This window comes from Chrysochloris asiatica, unplaced genomic scaffold (assembly GCF_000296735.1).
Source record: "Chrysochloris asiatica unplaced genomic scaffold, ChrAsi1.0 scaffold00037, whole genome shotgun sequence".
Lineage (NCBI taxonomy): Eukaryota > Metazoa > Chordata > Mammalia > Afrosoricida > Chrysochloridae > Chrysochloris > Chrysochloris asiatica.
In genome coordinates, this window is record NW_006408555.1 from 5,933,795 (window position 1) to 5,946,681 (window position 12,887).

Sequence of the window (12,887 nt, forward strand, 5' to 3'; positions counted from 1 at the left end):
AAATGGATCTACCTCATGAACCATTTTTGGATGATGTCCAACACCAATCTCAGAGTTTCCAAATATCATTTATTCCAAGAATGCAATATTTACCAAGCGTAGTGTGTCAAATGTGTCAGTATCATTGTACTGGAATGCTATTGTTGTTAAGTACCGTGGAGTTGGTTCCGACTCATAGCGACCCTGTACAGGGTTTCCGAGGCTGTAAATCTTTACAGGAGCAGAAAGCCTCATCCTTCTCCCGCGAAACAGCTGGTAGTTTCACACTGCTGACCCTGAGGTTCACAATCTGATTCGCAACCACTACGTTACCAGAGCTCCTTTCTTAAACCCTTGTTGTTGTTGTTAAGTACCGTGGAGTTGGTTCCGACTCATAGCGACCCTGTACAGGATTTCCGAGGCTGTAAATCTTTACAGGAGCAGAAAGCCTCACCTTTCTCCCATGAAACAGCTGGTAGTTTTGAACCGCCGACGTTGAGGTTAGCAGCCCGATTTGTAACCACTTTGTTGTTGTTATGCGTCGTGGAGTTGGTTCCGACTCATAGCGACCCTGTTCGGGGTTTCTGAGGCTGTAAATCTTTGCGGGAGCAGAAAGCTTGTAACCACTATGCTACCATTAAAAGACAAAGATTTCTTTTCTAGAAAAAAAATATCCTATGTCCAAATTTCTACTGCGAATCTACTTAGATGGTATGAACCTGCTGTCAGACACATGGCGTTAATTCTTGTATTTTGCCACCTGCCAATTGTAGGATCTTACACCTCCACACATCCATTTGCTGTATCTGCAACTTGTGGATGATGGTGGCAGCCCTCTCATAAGGTTTTTCTGAGGATGAAATGAAATGCATCCATGAAGCATTAACAGAGATCCTCAAGTAGAGTAAGCTAACATCATTACAACCTGTCCTAGGGGAAGTCAAACAGCATTATGACTGGGCTCCATTTCACATAGTCATAAGTTTATTCCAAACACAACATGTTCAAACATTTCTCTGCATCAGTGGATGACTGCAGACAAGTTCTTTTCATAATACATCTGTCTTCGTTGCCTTAGGGTGTCTTCAAAAGAAAAGTCATTAAAAATAGAGGCTTCTGAGGGGATCTGCTGGGTCACTTCAATGCAAGGCATAGAGGCCGGTTCAGAAGGTTATGGTAACTATCTTTTGGGATTCCCAAAGGATGCTTTTGACAGATTTTCTTGTAGGACACAGGATAACCATGAAGGCTTATTAGGAAGAAGTTTAAGAACAGTAAAAAGTGCACTGGTGAGAAAAATGACAGCGATGTTTTGAGGGATTGTTTTCTTCCCATCCTGACATGTACCTACTCATCCTTTGAGGGTAGCCCGGGCTGTCCGATGAGAATTTTGTTGGAAAATGTTATTCCATCTACTCCACAGCCCTCTTCTTGCTCATTCAGACTTCTTTTTGTTTCCAAAACTCAAATATCATTTCAAAGGAACAGATTGGAGTCCCTCGAGGGTGACCCAACTGTCATTTTGATATGATATAAGTCTAAGAGCACAGAATTCTTTGTGGGGGTTAGTTTAGAGAGATGGAAACACTACCTTCAGAAGTAGCTAAACCTAGGTGGAAGATATGTTGACAAATAGTCCCTTCACACTTTGATCATTTTGTTTAATAAAGATTTCTAGGATTTTGCAGCAACACTTTTTGACTTACCCTTGTACGTAACATCACACATTTGGTTAGGGCAGTGTTGTGCTCGTAAATTTAAGAGCTTGCTCTTTGAAAAGGCAAACATCCCCTGATTTGTAGCCATTGCCCACTTCTATGGTGTAAACATTCCCACTGTGTTTAACGTCTAGCCTTCAATGCTGAATATGAAGTTGGGAAGCTATGCTAACAATTATCTCACAGGAGCTGGTATGAGCCAATTCCCACACACCAAACACTGGTCTGGGGGTAGAACAATCTCTCTTCTTAGTCTAGCCAATGAAGATAAAAACACATAACTTGTGTGACACATAACTTGCTAGAGAGAATCAAGTATAGAAAATCATTCCCGGAAAATCAAGGCTAAGTTTGCAGCACTATTAGTTTTTGAGGATGCAGAACTTGTGGCTGATAATCAGGTGAGTTCCTATCTGTTGCCTAGGATCTACATTGTCTTCCAAGTCTCAAACGACTCCAAGGAGTCAGTGTAATCCTTGAGGACAGACCCACAGAGTGAGGGATTATGGAGACAAAGAATGAAAGACATCAACAGTTTCCTTGCTCAAGTTAGGGGTACAGAATAAGTCTTCTGCTCACTTTGTGGGTTCATCACAGGGTGGGCTATGATGGTTCATGTGAGAATGATAGCCAACAACCAACTGGCAACACTAGTGTGGATTCTAGAGGGAAGTTCAGGGTTGAACAGAGAAGTTTCTGTATAGGGTTATGGGTGAAGCTAACAGGTCTGGTGACGATTTCTCAAACACAGAATGAGGAAAGAAGGAACAGACAGAAGCTTGGGGGAGGCTCAGAGTAAGATGTGGAGAGGAGTCCAAGTATGCTTTAGAGAAAACAGTGATCTGAGGGATAGAAACAGAGAGGGGACAGTGAGCAACAGAAAACCCATGAGAAGACAGGTGTGCTACGCCCTATGAGGTTTCTTGATCCATCAACTGCTGATGACCCCAGTGTCTTATCTTTTTTGTAAATGATCAACCCAGAAAAGTCACTTTTCATGTGATAGAACAGCATTTCCTATTGTGATAGGGTACTTTGGATCCAGATGAAATATCTGGTAAGTTTCGACAAGTAGAGGGAAACCTGACAACAGCATCAAATACTTTATTTCTATGCAAAGAATGTGTGTGCATTATGGTTTCTGCAAACCATGTGACCCCCTCCTCCACTTGTTTCCCGTGCACATTAGATGTGTGTGAATTTACATAGATACCTCCTATGTGAAAAACTGCCATGGTGCCCTCCTGAAGAACAGGGCCCCTGAGTTCCTCCTTTCATTTCTTCCTCTGCTTTGTTCGCTCTCCATCTCATACACACAGACCTATGTGTATCCTAGTCTCTCCCCTCCTCTTTCCAGTCCCGGAGCTCACAGACCTTGTCCCTGCTGGCAAGGGCTTTCTGGGGCTGGGAGCAGAACAAAGCCAGGGGCTCTCACTGGGATAGAACCCCACCTCTGATCCCATTAGCACCCCACTGATCTGGAGGCTCCTCCCACATCAAAGAATATTGATTTTCCTCTCTGGATTCACCTTGCCCTCCCCCTCTCCCTTTCTTCCTCCCTCCACCACCAGCCCCTGGACCTGAGAAGAAAAAGTTAAAGAGAAGGGCAGGAAGAGAGGTATAAATACCAGGTGATATTTAAAGAACAGCTGCTCTTTTTGGAGATTTATCTTATCTTCCGGAAGTGAGGTCTATTATTTGCTGTGACTCACCAGAAACACATGTGTATTTGCAATCTCTTCATGGAAAGGATTTAGAATTGTGGGTGGATGGACCCCAATCCCCCCAACACACAAACCCATTGCTGTTGATTTGATTCTGACTCAGCGCTGACTCAACGCAATGCTAGAGGACAAAGCATGGCTGTTCCAGAGGATTTCCAAGGCTGTAAAATCTTTCTGGAAGTACATTTCCATGTCTCTCTCTAGGTTTCATAGGAAAAAAATAAACAAAAACCCCGAGGGATATATAAAAGAATAGATAGATAGATAGATAGATAGATAGATACAATATATATATATATATAAGAAACTAAAGATTTGGAGCTCTGGTAGCGTAGTGGTTAAGAATCGGGCTGCGAACCTTAAGGTCAGCGGTTTGAAACTACCAGCCGCTCCGTGGGAGAAAGATGAGGCTTTCTACTCCCGTAAAGATTTACACCCTTGGAAACCCTGTACAGGGTCGCTATGGGTCAGAACCAACTCAACGGCACTTAACAACAACAACAAAGATTTAATGGGAAGTTGTTGTTAAGTGCCATCAAGTCGGTTCCAACTCACAGCGCCCCCATAAAGAGCTTCCAAGAAGCAACTGGTGAGTTTGAACCGCCAACCTTGAGGTTTAAACAGAACTTGGAGTCTAGTGTATTATACTGTAGTACCACAGTAGGGAGAACACCGCCCCCAAACCCAAGCTCACTGACGTCGGGCTGATTCTGACTCCTATGTAGACTCTATAGTAAAACTGTCTCCTAGGATTTCTTAGGCTGTAAATCTCAATGGAAGCAGACAGTCTCACCTTTCTCCTGCAGAGTGACTGCTGGGTTTGTACAATGGACCTTTTGGTTAGCCATCCAATGTTTACCTCAACACACCACCTGGACCCTTGTCTATGGAGAGAAAGGAATCCACTTCCTGCTCTCAGAACTAGGTATGCATGAAATAGCAGCACATTCTAATTTTCAGCTGCATAACCCCCTTGTCTTCATAGCACAGCCACTGAGGCCCCAGTCTGAAGGCTTCGACTCTCAAGTCTCCAGTTAAATTCGATTTGGGGTAAAACACACAACCACAGTCACTCCTCCCACTCCTGCCCCCTGGACCTTCTCCCTGCTACACACACTTCCATCCCAGTGGCTGGTTTTTAATGGCCTGCCAGGATCCTCCCTCTCCTTTACTCAACATTAGATCTGAAAACGGACACAGGTCCTCCTTACTCAACATTCTTCTTTCCTCTATGGGGTGGTACAGATGAAAGGATTCAGATCTTAAATTCCAAAGTTTTCTGTGTGCAGAACTACAGATACGACACAAATGTTCTCTTGTCCATTTTCAATTGATGTACATGTCCTTTCTGGTTCATGTCAACCATCACACTGGGATGCAGAAGCTACCTGCCTCCCAAGGAGAGACAGGCTGAAGAGGGATGGTGTCAGGGCAGTGCAGCATGGTGGAGACAGAAGCAATGGATGGGAAGGCTAGAGTGGAAAGGGGGAGGGATGATCCTGGAACACTGCAGCAACAAGGAAACCAATGGAAAAACCTGCATCCTGAAGGTGATGGTTTACACAAGGAAGTGATGCGCTCCACTGTGAAGTCTCTAACAGCAACACAGGGAAAGAACAGAGATGGTGTCTCAATAGGGGTGGAGGTGAGACTCTTACCTGTTCAGGTAAGTCACGTCTCAAAGGGGGTGGGAAATGGGGCTCTCATCTGTTCAGGTGGTCTTTGTGAGAATCAGAATACTGGAGAAGAGTAGAGATGGTATCTCAAAGGGGGTGGGAGGTGGGGCTCTCACCTATTCTGGTGAGTCACCGTGAGAATCAGAACTGAGAAAGTGGGAATTCCTCCTCTAAGTGAATATTATACAAGGAAAAGAGCAACCACTACCACCCCTCATGGAGGCTAAGGCAGCTTGCACAAGTGCAGAGAGGATGGAGCGCCCGTGCAGAGGTAGGATCAAGACTTTCCAGAATCAGGAGGAGAGCAGAAGTTAACAGAGCAGAAAACCAAAGTTTGCTGATGAGGATAAGATTAGGGATGTGATGTTTGTGAGTACAGATGGGAGGAGATGTTGAGGGGTGAAAAAATCTCATCCCTCACTAACAAGGGGAAAAGCATTTGCAAGCATAAAAACACTATGTTTTGTTCAACTTCTCCATGCAAACAAAATGTTTCCACTGTTGAGCTTTTTAACATTTCCACTTGAAAATGCTACTCAGAATATGGTTTCTCTGTTTTACCCATGATTCTAAAATGGATGTTTCCAGAAACCAAATAAACTCTAATCTAAGTACTGGACTAAATAAAATCATTCTAAAACTGTGATTGGAACAATAAATTAAAACCAACTTAGGTTTAGACAAAACAAACAAAATCCAACTTCTTGGAGACGCAAGAAACAAGAATTGGATTTCTTTTTTAATCTGCTGAAAAGAAATTTAAATTACATTTCAAAACTCAGGAGCTAGCCTTAGTTAATCTTACCTCATGGTGAAACCAGCTGAATTTACATTTCAAATGCGAAAACGAATTCTTTAGTTAACAGATGACCCTTGGATTATAGATTCGGAAAGATGACAGACAATAACTGTAAGTCTAAATGGGTTTCTGTGGTTTTACATTGCGACAAAGGCCAGCTCGACTTCAGAACTTGTTCTTCTCTTGTGCTTCAGGTCAGAGTCTGTGGTTACCATTTTTTGCATGTGACACACTCAGGACACACTCATGTGACACACGCATGGACATCAAGTGCACACACATATAACACAGACAGCATACACAGGAAAGTAACAAGAGGAAGTTGTGCAGTTTGAAATACAGAACAACCTATATATGTGCCCATTATTCATATAACAACATGATACTACTTACATTAACAATTAATTATCTGTGCTGAAGCTTAGAGGAAAAAATGAGACATATTTGGGGGGAAAAAGATCCTTCTCTCCAGCTATGGATTTTCCTCAGCGTTTGACCTTAAATTTCACAAGACCAATGTCATTTCCCCGCCAGCACATCTGTGGCTGTTGCCTTTAGAACAAAAATCTTCTAAGACGCTCCACTGGGGCTGGGAGGTTAAAAAACCATTTGCTGTCAATTCGATACTGACTCATGGCAACCCATGTGGGTCTGAGTATTCCTAGCCTTGTTCCATGGGATTGTCAATGGCTGATTTTCCAGAAACAGATTGTCAGACCTTTCTTTCAAGGTACCTCTCAAACCTCCAACCCTTTAGTTAGCAGGTGAACACATTCACCATTAACCTGTCCAGTAAGTCTAGATAATTCTGAGTGTTCACAATATTCTAAAGTCTGGAAACAAAGAAGTTTCTGGTTACCTGTGTTGCTGTTAAGTACCACTGAGTCAGTTATGACTCGTAGTGACCCTATATGACCATTTCAAGGAGTGACTAATGGGCTTGAACTGCCAACTTGCAGTCATCAGTCCAGGGCTTATCCTACAGCACCATATTAGGATTCCTAACGAACTCTGGTTCACTGAAATTTTCCAAACTTATTTGATGGAAGAGTATTTTCTGTATATTTATTTATATTTTGCATTGTATGCAGAAAAGAGTTACCAAAGTGGACCCAAGACTTCAATACGAGGAAAAGGCTATGGGCCAGATTAGCCCTTGGAGGGCAAAGAGAAACTTTGACTTCAGGTAGGTTCCCAACATCCCCAAACTGATAAGTGTGATTCACTGTGCCTTTGCAGACCACATGGTTTGTTTTGAATACCTGCTTTGCCTCTGGGGATCGGGAATGTGTGTGCAAACGCACGGGGCACTGGATGCCAGTGTGACCAGACCCGGGGCACGGAGTCTCTACTGCATTTCCCTGGCAGACAACATGGTACACATGCTGTCACTACTGGCTGTTGATGGGATCAAGCCATCCTTTACCATGCTGTTGAAGGGAGTTATGCATTGGGCTGGTAACCTCAAGGAGCAGTTCAAACCCACAGGAGGAAAACGTGGTTGTTGGCTCCCATAAAAACGTACAGTCTCAGAAACCCTAAGAAGCAGTTCTACTGTGCCTCTATGGTGGCTATGAGTCAGAATGGATTTGACGGTGATGGGCTTTTGGCTCTCTGTATGACTGCAAGGTGCACTGGGCTGCTTACCTAAAGGTAACCCACTGGCGCTCCATGGGAGAACATTGAGGCAGTCTGTAAAGATGCCAGTCTTGGAAACCCTAAAGAGCAGGCCTCCTCGGTTCTGTTGGGCCATTATGAATCCAAATCGACTGAATAGCAATGGGTCTGGTTTGGTTTTGGTTTTGGGTGACTTCACAGGGAGAGGACTCTGGTAGTTGTGCCCGGGGGGCCCTGGGCTTTCCCCTGAGTACTTCGCCCTGCATGCCCGATCCTGCTGTGTGTCCTTTGGTTATAGCAAATCACAGCTATTAGCACAACTGTTGGAGTGTCCTGTGAGTCCTCATAGCAATAGCTGAAGCTGGGGGTGGACTTGAGCATCCACCATCAGAGCACACTTAGGGATGTGTAAGGAACACACTTAGGAACCTGTTGCTGGATGCTTTAAGATTAATAGAAACAGTGCATGGAAAATGTAGAGATAGTTTATAGACTGTCAGGAGGGTTCTGAAATCAGTATACCCAGGAGTCTTAAAGGCAAGGGGGCAAACAGATTCGTGTGCAGCAATCATCACCGTAATACCAGTTACAAAAATAGCCAAAAGGTGAATACCCTAAAGAGGTATTGTCCATCAAGAGATGATGGGTAAACCAACAGTGGTCTGTACATACACGGGAGTATCACTCAGCCATGAAGAGAAATGAACACACCATCTATGCTAAAGCATGGTGTACCGGGAAAAGAGTACTTGAGTGAACTGAATCAAACACAGTAGGACACGCATTTTTCTGATCCCTCTAATGTGAACTTTCTAGAGCAAGCAAATGCACAAAGATCAAAATTTGCTAGTGGTTACTGTGGATGAGAGGGTAGGGGAAAAGGAGTCTTTGTTTAGAAAACAATGAACATTTGTTAAGGGTGAAGGGAAATTTGGTAACAGCGATGGCTGCACAACTTGATAGCTGCAGTCAATACAGCTGAGCTACACAAACAGAAAATACTGAAATGGCAAATATATATACATTGCTGTTGTTAAGCACCACCAAGTTGGTTCTGACTCATAGCAACCCTGTATAGGGTTCCCAAGGAGCAGCTGTTGAGTTTGAATCACTGATCTTGTGGTTAGCAGTTAAGTGCTCCATTAAAAATAATAATAAAAAAAATAAAAGAAGTCACGAGTACTACTGCTCCCACTTTCATATTAATAACAACATTTTTGGGAAAAACAAAGCCTCACTGCCTCATATTTGCTTGTTAGCCAAGTGTTCCACATGGTCTTCACACATAGTAACCGTTCACTTGATGTTTTGTTGAGTGAATTATGGGGCCTTTATTGACAAAGTGCTTTGCCAACACAGTAAAGCCCATTTAAAAAGTGTGCAGTCTCTGCCAACTCAGAGCTCACAAATCTAAAATAAACACTATCAGTGAAGACAGAGCTGGAGAAGAAAATGCAGACAGAGCAACAAAAACAAAAAGATGCAGAAAAAAGAAAGTGGTTACCACACTTTGCCCTGAGCAGAAAGCTTGACACTAAGGAATAAGTAAGTACACTTCTAATTTAGGAGGTGGAAGTAAAGATGGTCTTTAAGAGTCTCAGTTTCCAGACATGAATTGTGCGGCTCTGCCTGTATGGATGATGGCTTCATAACTAATGAAGACTATGCTCCAAATGGTGATGTTACCCTTCCAAATAAAAGGTAAACAGATATCTAAATCGAAGCCAACTGGGTAAAATGTTTATTCACAAGATCTTTATTCAAGTTTCATTGAGACTCTGGTGTCCTACACTCAGTGGTCATGCTCCATACACTTCACTTTCTGAGACTACATGGATCTCATGACCAGCACTAGTTGGCTTCCTTCGTTTGGAACTACATCACACTTCAAGTCCAGTCCATCTTGACTGAGCTATTCCATCCCTCAGAACCTATCAGAGTTACAACAGTCTGGTTTGGGTTTAAACAATGGCTGGTACACAAAAGACATCATCTGTTTGTGATGGAAAAGTCTACCTTGTACCATCTTTGTACTTCGGTAGCAGGAAACGTGTGGTCTAGATACCACAGGTTCATAGACGAAGAAGAATTTTGCCCCAGGATGGAAGACATTTAAGGCTCACCAAATATTTGATTTCAGTGGTTCAGAAGATAAGATTTTGGACTTAGAGTTGATTTAAGACTTTGGAGATATGAGGGACAGATGTGTTTTACAAGTGGCAAGGACATGAATTTTTGTGGGCCTGAGGGTGGAGTGTTACAGATTGAACTGTGTCTTCCACAAATATGTATTGTAAAGCCTGACCCTTATACCTCATTTGGGAATGGGTTGTCCCAGATTTGTTGATGGTTAGCACCAGCAGCTCCTTTGAAACCCTATACAGGGTTGCTATGGGTCGGAACTGACTCAACGGCACTTCACAACAACAGTATCAGTGTAGAATGTGTCTTAAGTCAATCTCTCTCTTTTTTTCTAAGTTTTTATTGTAAACTGAGTGATAGTTTACACCATCGTTTCATTGTAATGATTATGATCTCCTCCGTGCATCATTGTTCAACAGTATTTGCTTCCATTCCTTCTGTTTTTTTGGGGGGGTGGGTGGGTGCTGTACACAGAAACACTCAGGAATATATAATAATGTAAACAACCAAAGGGCACATTCTATAAGCCTGTGTCTGGGCCACTAACACTCAGTCCCTCTCTTTCACAAAGTCTAGAGTCCTCAGCTGCTTCCTCTCTCCATGTCCTCTGCCTCCATTTCTGGTTGCTGCTTCTCTGGATAGGGTTCCACACTCTTGTGCTCTTCTCCCTTGATGGTCCTAGGGGCCTCCGTTTCTGTACTGTAAGATTAACTCCACCATTTCTGCCACAAAACTTCTACCTTTACACTTGTGACAGTTGCAATTAGTCATAACAATTTCTCACTAGTGAATCTTAGTAATCTTATCCCCATCTCCTTTCACCAGACCTGTATAGACAACAGTGGAAACGATTCAGTAGGAACTCTACCTTCCCACACATACTCTTAAACTAAACTACCTCTTGAAAACTTGTAAGCTAGTCACTTTGTGCCTTTATCGTCCTCTCATTTTACGTAGACAGTGTGTAAGTTATCTGTCCCTATTTGCCCTATATACAGAAAAGATAGGACTGACACTTGATGTGAAGACTCATTCCCTTTCAGGTGGTATTTTGAGCTACTAAATCCATAAGTATAGGTCAAGTTCATTAAACTGTAGCAATTCACACTCATCTCCTTTATCAAAAAAAAAATTTTTTTTAATCTTCCTTCAGTCGGGTTCTGAAGGAGCTCTGGTAGTGTAGTAGTTACGAATTTGGCTGTGAACCTTAAAGTCAGCAGTTCGAAATTACCAGCTGTTCCACAGGAGAAAGATGAGGTTTTTTGCTCCCATAAAGATTTACAGCCTCGGAAACCCTGTACAGGGTCGCTATGAGTCAGAACCAACTCCATGGCACATAACCACCGCCATTCGGGTTCTGATTATCAAGCCATCGAAGCTAGGTCAAATGGGTACTATCTGCAAATTTGGGCATTCTTGTGTGTCGCCCCTCACTTCCTATCAGCTGGATGCTTCACTCTCAGCTCTCACCCTCCATGGCTATGCCATTGTCCACGGGATCAAGTGTCCTCAGGTTAAGTCAATCTCTTTTGAGATAAACAAGAGCAGACTCAGCAGGAAACCAGAAATGAGGAAGACAGAGACCATGCCACATGAGATTTCCAAGGAACAAAGGAACAATTCTGAAGAGTCAAGGAGCTTGCCGCAGAGTCCCCAAAGAGAGAGAAAACTTCCCCCTAGAGCTTGCATCCTGAATTCAGATTTCGAGCCACCTAAAATCTTGTGTATGAAGTCCCTCCCGGTGTAGTGCTGTAGAATAAGCGTTTGACTACAAGGTCGGCTTCAACCATAGTATCGGTGGCTCAAACTTAGCCAGCAGCTCCTTGGAAACCCTACATAGGGTTGCAATGAGTTAGAACTGACTCGACGGCACTTAACAACAAAAACAACAAAACTGGTGAGGCATTGTAGAATAAGCACTGAACTGCTAACTACAACCTTTGTGGTTCAAACCTACTAGCTGCTCCCTGGAAACGCTTTGCGTTGGAAACTTCGTGTTCAAACCAGGGTCACTTGGCGTTGGAACCAACTTGAAGCACTTGCCAACAACTATAACAAACTCTAAGAAAATGCATTTGTTTGTAAAAATCACCCACTGATGGAATTTCTGTTATAACAGCATCAGATAAAAAGAGAGGAGTTTTCTAATGTCATCTGTATATAGCAGGGGACCTAACCAGCAGGTTCTTGCTCCTTTCTGTGGGAAACTGCCCTTCCACAATCATCCCCAGCTCATCACTGCTGTGGAGTCAGCTCGGACTCACGGTGACATTCTGTGTAGTACAAAGAAACAGCAGCGCTCAGACCATCGTCACGATCACTGACGTATATGAATCCAACATTGGGTTTACTGTACCAATTCATCTCATTGAGGCTCTCCCTCAGCTCTGCGGGCTCTCTATTTCACCAAACATGGTGTCCTGCAGTGAGCCCTTTTTCCTGAGGACATGTCTAAAGTTAGTGAGTCAGATAATGTCCGTCGTGATCCATAAGTTCTCATTGGCTAATTGTCAGAAGTACACCACCCAGCTGTCATTCTCTTCCATTTACGTATTACCACCTTCTTCAAGACAAAGAGCTCTAGTAGCATTGTGGTCAAGCTCTCAACTGCAGATGAAAAGGTGAGTAGTTCAAACCCACCAGCTGTTCTATGGGAGAAAGATGAGGCAGTCTATTTCCATAAAGAATACAGCTTTGGAAATCCTATGGAGGCAGCTGGATACTCGGCCCTATTGTTGTTGTTAAGTGCCATCAAGCTGATTCACTGTGATGTCCAATGGGTTTGTTGTGGTTTTCTTCAAAGCATAGCTCACGTCCTACCATTTCTTAACTACCTCTCCTGGTCCACCCTGATCCAAACCTACTCTCTGTCATCTGGTATTGCCATTGTCCTCCAGCTTGATCCTCTATCTGCCAGTGCTCTCCTGGGGAAAGACAGGTCCAAACACATCTCACCTCTGCTCAAAGTCTTTGATATTTTCCATTCTCTCTAGAGTCAGCATCATTCGAGAAGGTCTACAATATCATGCCTGGTCTTCCTTCTTTACCACCTTCCTTCCTTAGACTTGCAAATGCCACACGGTCTTCCTTTCACCCCACCTTCCTGCCTTAGACATGCAAAACTCACTTTCATATCAGTGCCTTTCCATCATCAAGGAGAGGTCCAGAACAGTTGCAGAAAATACAGGGGATCCCCAACAAGGGAGGGAATAGCAAACACTCTTTCCATAGG

General features: G+C 43.3%; 1 protein-coding gene across 1 annotated transcript in view; it reads right to left on the reverse strand.

Moving 5' to 3' along the window:
• Positions 1-12,887, reverse strand: part of CDH13 (cadherin 13) — a 1,415,213-nt gene that overhangs the window by 617,001 nt on the left and 785,325 nt on the right. The gene's annotated exons all lie outside the window — the stretch shown is intronic.